At 56.7% G+C, this 6,000-nt stretch overlaps 1 protein-coding gene across 1 annotated transcript in view; it reads right to left on the reverse strand.

Moving 5' to 3' along the window:
* Nucleotides 1–5,515, reverse strand: part of DAG1 (dystroglycan 1) — a 45,855-nt gene extending 40,340 nt beyond the window's left edge. The window contains exon 1 of the mRNA XM_081106411.1: nucleotides 5,502–5,515. The gene's annotated coding sequence lies outside the window, so the exon portion shown is untranslated. The remainder of the gene's footprint in view (nucleotides 1–5,501) is intronic.
* Between the last annotated feature and the right edge of the window lie 485 nt (nucleotides 5,516–6,000).

Here is a 6,000-nt window from a genome sequence, read left to right on the forward strand (position 1 = left end):
GTCTCACTTTTTCAAAAGCTTTGTATTTAACATTATGGTGATAAGAAAAAGATTCCAAAAAAAGAAAAAGAAAAAGATTCCGGAAACTTCACGCACAAAGATGTGAACTGCAGCATTACCTATTATAACCACAGTTAGAGACACTATCCATCTAAGAACCGGGGACAGGTTAACCACAAAAAAATGGGCTATTTATAGGGCAACGTTCATGCTATAAGGCTAGGAGGGAAAAAGAGAATATAAATTAAATCGATACTCTAACCTAAACTTGGTGAAAGTGCTGCCCAAGGGCCATCTCTGGCGGACGCCCAGGAGTCAGGGAATGACGGTGCTCCTAGGGCGGGAAGCGAGGACCAAGGGGTTGGGTAGAATCAAGACTTCTTTCCCTTGTATAAGCCTTTGGAACTTTGAGTTCCTACCATGTGTTGGCGTTTCCTATTTAAAGAATAAAATTGGTGCCGAAACCGGTTTGGCTCAGTGGATAGAGCGTCGGCCTGCGGACTGAGAGGTCCCAGGTTCGATTCCGGTCAAGGGCATGTACCTGGGTTGCGGGCATATCCCCAGTGGGAGATGTGCAGGAGGCAGCTGATCGATGATTCTCTCTCATCGATGTTTCTAACTCTCTATCTCTCTCCCTTCCTCTCTGTAAAAAATCAATAAAATATATTTAAAAAAAAAAAAAAAGAATAAAATTGGGGGAACAAGGGATTTTCCCTTTTCTTTCTACTATCCTGCGTTTCTCTTTTAAATATCTGTATTATTTGATACACCTTCTTCCCACTATAGCGCTAACGTTCCATGGAAAATCATGCCGCCAAGTCTGTGTTTATGGCATCGTCGTTCTCGTGAGAAACCCCTGTTCGGTGCCTTACCTCCCCTCCTGGGCGAGGCTGCTCCACAGGCCGTGTCTCCCTGGGCGGAGGCCCTGGAGGAAAGAAGGAAGCGGTATGGGTGACTGCCCACAGCCCACGTGGAATCGCGCCACAGTGACCGACTCCAAAGGCAGTGGCAATGCCACTCAGTCCCCTGCCCACACCACCAATTAGTCACCTTCTGTGTCAAAGGGTGACAAAGGAAATGAATGTTTTCTATAGAGTCAATCCAGGGCCAAAAATTATAAACAATTTCAAAACGTCGCATGAATTACAATGTCTAAAAGTTAGGCAGTGGCATTTGCAGAAACAATGAGCTCGAGAAGGCATAAATGAGAAAGGACAGCCTCAACACTATTAAATGTGCCCTGATGTGTAGGATAGAAACATTTCAGTCATAAAGGTGACTTTTTAATACTTGGCTGGTGGGTCATTAGAATCCTGCTTTTGAAATGTAAGTATAAATTAAGTCAACATACTGCTAAGGTTCCTGCAGATTTACTTCACGCCAACAGAGAGCCCACAACAAACTTCACCGACTCAGCCACCCTCAGTTCTCGGTACTGTACCGCTGCATCCCACCCACCTGTCCACCCGTCCACCCGGACCCGGAGCAAGGCTATGAAATTGCTTAGCTCTCAAACCTAAGAAAGAGGAAAATAAGAAACCCTAAAAAAAAAAAAAAAAAAAAAAAGAAAGAAACCCTATTCATTGAGGTTAAATTAAGCCCTCTGGGGTGTAATTTTGTAAACTACTCTAAAACCCTATTTATAGAAATGGCTGTCTGAGCAGTATTACCAACAATCAGAGAGCAGGGGGCGGTCAAAGGCAAGGCAGGTTACAGCAAAACTGCGTTCAATTCACACCCAAAGGGGCTCTCCCCTTCCCCTTCCCCTCTTCTTCCCCCACAGGCCAGCGTCTCCTAAACTCTCAAGGGCCCCATGAGACTTGCACCCGAGAAGCAATGGCCCCCAAGGCCCCTTTCTGACTCTCCAGTGAGCTGCAGCAGCCCAGCCCTAGCTCACTTCTTTCCATAACTTTCTAGAAACCAATGCTGCCCCCGCTAGGCTCTCCTGTTGCTTCTTCTATCCTAAGCCCCTCCTTGTTTCACTGTCCTCGGCTTTAATAAATGAGCTCTAAAAAAAAAGGAATACCCAAGGCATACTGGGAAGTGACCAGATTAATCCTGTATATTCAAAACCACCATCACCTACTCCAGGCCTGGAGTCAGGTGAGAAAGGTGTGACTTCAGAAGCAGCATGACACGGGCAAAGGCACAGACAACACTCCTGAACGTGGAGGAGGGAGAACACCTCGCTCCAGCCCTGGCCTGGCAGCTCCGCTGGTTGGAGCGTCCTCGTCCCCATACACCACGGCTGTGTGGGTCTGAACCCGTCGGGGCACAGACAAGAATCAATGCAGAAATAAATGCAACAACAAATGGGTGTTTTTCTCTTTCTCTCTCCCGTCCTCCTCTTTCTCTCCAAAATCGATAAATTAAAAAAAAAAAAGGTTCTCTGTTCCTACATAACTACAAACTCCTCCATGTGGCATCCTGGCGCCAACCCAGCGCCAGAGCACACAGAAAGGCGCCCCATCCTCCCCTCCCACCCCGGCCTCCGCTCACCTCTTTCCCTCCGGAGTGGCGACCTTCTCCGGAGTGGCAACCACCCCGTCACCAATGAAACCATGACCCTTCTGGACGCCCCGGCTCAGAAGCACTGCTCCCCTAAAGTCTGCCCCCAGCCGCGGGCCCACACGCCGTGGCTCACTCCAGCCTGGTGCCCACAGCAAGTGGCACAGGCCCCAGAAAGGCTCTGGCGAGCCCTCATTTCTGAGAATGGTCCCTCATGGCATGTGCCTGGAGTCCTGGCATTCTGCCCACCCCCAGAAACCTGGGCTTGGTCTTCGCCCGAGAAGCACCCATCCAGGCCATTATCACCAGTTTGCTGCAACACAAACGCAGATGGGCAGAGCCAAATGCTCAAGTGAGCTCAAATCCCACCTCGGCCACGGTGACAGTCACAACCTTGGGGACATTCCTTCATCTGTGACTCAGTTTCCTCAGCTCATAAGCATCAGCAATGGTGCACGTGGAGCAGAAACACCAGCGGCCGCCAACTGGGGCTGATGCAGGGCCACGGCATTACTGACCGAGACAGCAGGGAAGGCTGGAACAATGGGGGGGGGGGGGGGAATCGAGCATGCTCTCCTCTGCCACACCTACTCACCTACTCTCACAGGTCAATACACCAGCCCTGGCCAACAGGAAATGGAACCCCCAAGTTCAAGTGCCCGAGAAAGTTTTTTTTTTAATATATATTTTATTGATTTTTTTACAGAGAGGAAGGGAGAGGGATAGAGAGTTTGAAACATCAATGACAGAGAAACATCATCAGCTGCCTCCTGCAAGCCTCCTACTGGGGATGTGCCTGCAACCAAGGGTACGTGCCCTTGACTGGAATCGAACCTGGGACCCTTCAGTCCGCAAGCCGAGGCTCTATCCACTGAGCCCAACCGGTTAGGGCCGAGAAAGTTTTTAACAACCAACCGAGTCCTGTCCTAAACAGCAACCCGAGTCCAAGTGGCCCCAGGGTCCCTCCCAACCCCATCACTTTCCATGTCTCACCTGCAAAGGAAGTGGTTAAAATTCCTGGTCATGCTTAGGCTTCTGACCCACACATTCCTGAATCCAGGCCCCTCCCCTGCAACAGCTTGGCATCCCCTCCGCTCAACCTTTTCAGCCTCTTCTCAGAGGGCTCCTCCCCCTCCCCTCCCCTCCATTGGCTGACCCAACACCAGGTCCCGACCCTCTCCCCTCCCGGCACCCTACCTCCTGGCCACCAGCAAGATCTTTCTAAACGCAAGTGTGGCCATGGCTCCTCACTGGCGACAGCCTCCCAGCTCCTGCACCCTGAACGTGAAGTCTGACCTCGGCACAGGAAAGGCCCAGGCTCCCAACTGTCCAGCTGGAGGACTCACAGGTGCTATTTTAGGCGCTGGTGAGCGTGCAGTTCCCTGTGCCCGACCTTGCTGTCCCCCAGCTAATGCCTGCTGGCCCTGCAGGCCTCCGCTCAGGAATTCCCCCCATCCTCAGGCTCCCACAGCGCCATGGCAGCACCCTGAGTGGGCAGACACCTCCAATCACGGCTTCCCTCACCCCCACAGCCCTCAAACCGAGCTCCCTCAGGGCAGAGCCAGCCTCTGTTCCGTGGGTGCCCTGGACCCACCACAAAAGTTGGCAGGTAGTAAAGCCAAGTGCTTGTTAAGTGAATGGATGTCTACGCCAAGTTAAATGTTCAGAACAGTGAAGACTTGCCCTCCGCCTCCTTCAACAGAAGCCCATGGAAGACGCCCCGTAAGGAGTCACACCGGACCCACAGGCGTGAGAGTCACACCAGGCATCCAACCCCTCCTCAAACCTCATCTCTGGAGAAATGGCTCCTCCGCCCTCTTTCAGCATCAGGCCATGGGCTCTTACTCCAAGGCAAACAGAACGAAGTCCTATCCAACTTCCCCACGTTTCACCTATAGCGTTTAAGCCTCCCAGGTTGAATTATTTTTTAACGTTTTTAGGTTGTACAGAGAGGGAGGGAGAGAAACATTGATGTGGGAAACATCGATCAGCCGCCTCCTGTACACACCCGGACCCGGGATCAAACCCTCAACCTGGGCATGTGCCCCAACTGGGAATGGGACCAGCGACCCTTCTGTGCGTGGGAGGAAGCACTGAGCCACACCAGCCCGGGCGGTGGCTTTTTTTTTTTTTAATAGACATTCCAAAAGCGTCATGTCACTGAACACTTAGGCATAGGACGACCCGATAAAGTTACAAAGTCCCATCTACACCCGAGTCCAGAACACCTGGTCACACGTCCAGCTCTCTACCTGGACTTCCGTTCTATAAACTCCGGCCTCACTGCCGGCCTCGGCTCCAGGCAGGAGCCACTCCCACCCGCTCGTGGACGGGACCCCAGGTGGGGCTCCCAAGTGGGAACTCCGGGCTCTCAACGTGGGTGCCCCGCGCTGCTCCCACCAAGGCAACGCTTCCGGCCTCGGTTAAAGCCGATTCCGAGGTCAGTTTACAAACCTAACATGTGGCCCCCGAGGCTACAAGGCGCGTTCTACACCCGCAGTTGAGGCATGAAGTCAACTTGGAACTGATGGCACAAGGGCTTCGAGCCCGGAGAGCATGTCCTCCGGAGACATTGCCCAAATGCGCCCGCGGGGGAGCTGGGTTCCCACCGAGTGAAAGGTGAAAAGGCAGCCGCCTCCCGAGGAGTTCGCGTGTGCGCTCGGGTGGGGGCGGGGGTGACCCCTGGGCTCCGGGCAACCCGGGGCCCGGCGGCGCGGCGCCCTTCCCCGCCTCCCGGGGAGGCGCTCCACGGCCCGGCCTCCGGCTTCCGCCCCACTGGGCCGCGCGACCCTCGGTGGGAGCCGGAGAGGCGGCCCCCGGACCGCCGCCGCCCGTGACCGCCGCGCAGGCCCCGCGTTCCCGAGCGCGCGGGCCGGGCCGAGGCCTTGCCCATTGCCGCGGCGCGCGGCCCGCCCAGCCCCGAGCGCCCCTCGCCCTCGCCCGGGGGACCGAGCGCAGGGGGCGTTCCTGCCCAGGCCGCGCCGCCGCCTCACCGCAAGGACGTCCGCGACGGCGTCCCCGCCCCGGGCCGGACAGCAAGCAGCAGCAGGTGTTCCTCGGGAGGCTCGGCCGGCGACGGGGCCCGGGGCCCGGGCTGCCAGGCTCAGCGGCGGGGCCGGGCGGCGCACTCACCGAGCGCCGGCGGGCGGGCCGCGGCAGGTGCTCGCTCCTCCGGGGCGCACGCCGCTCCCCCGCCGCTCCCGGGGGACTCGGCGCGAAGCCACCGCCGCCGCCGCCTCCGCCGAGCCCGAGGAGCGCGAGCGCCGCACCGCAGCCTCCGCGCGAGCACGTCCCGGGCGGTGAGAGGGCGCCGAGCGCGAGGGCGGGGCGCGCGGCCGGAGCCTAGCAACCGCCTGACACGCGAGTCCCGCAGCCAATCCCGCGGCCGCTCCGGGAGGCGCCGACCGACGGTCCGCGCGACGCCCGCTTCTGCCTGCGTCCGCCGCTCCGCAGCGCGCCGCACCCGCGCGCAGGCCCCGCCCCCGCCCGCGC

This window comes from Myotis nattereri (assembly GCF_964212035.1).
Source record: "Myotis nattereri genome assembly, chromosome: 14".
NCBI classification, from domain to species: Eukaryota; Metazoa; Chordata; class Mammalia; order Chiroptera; family Vespertilionidae; genus Myotis; species Myotis nattereri.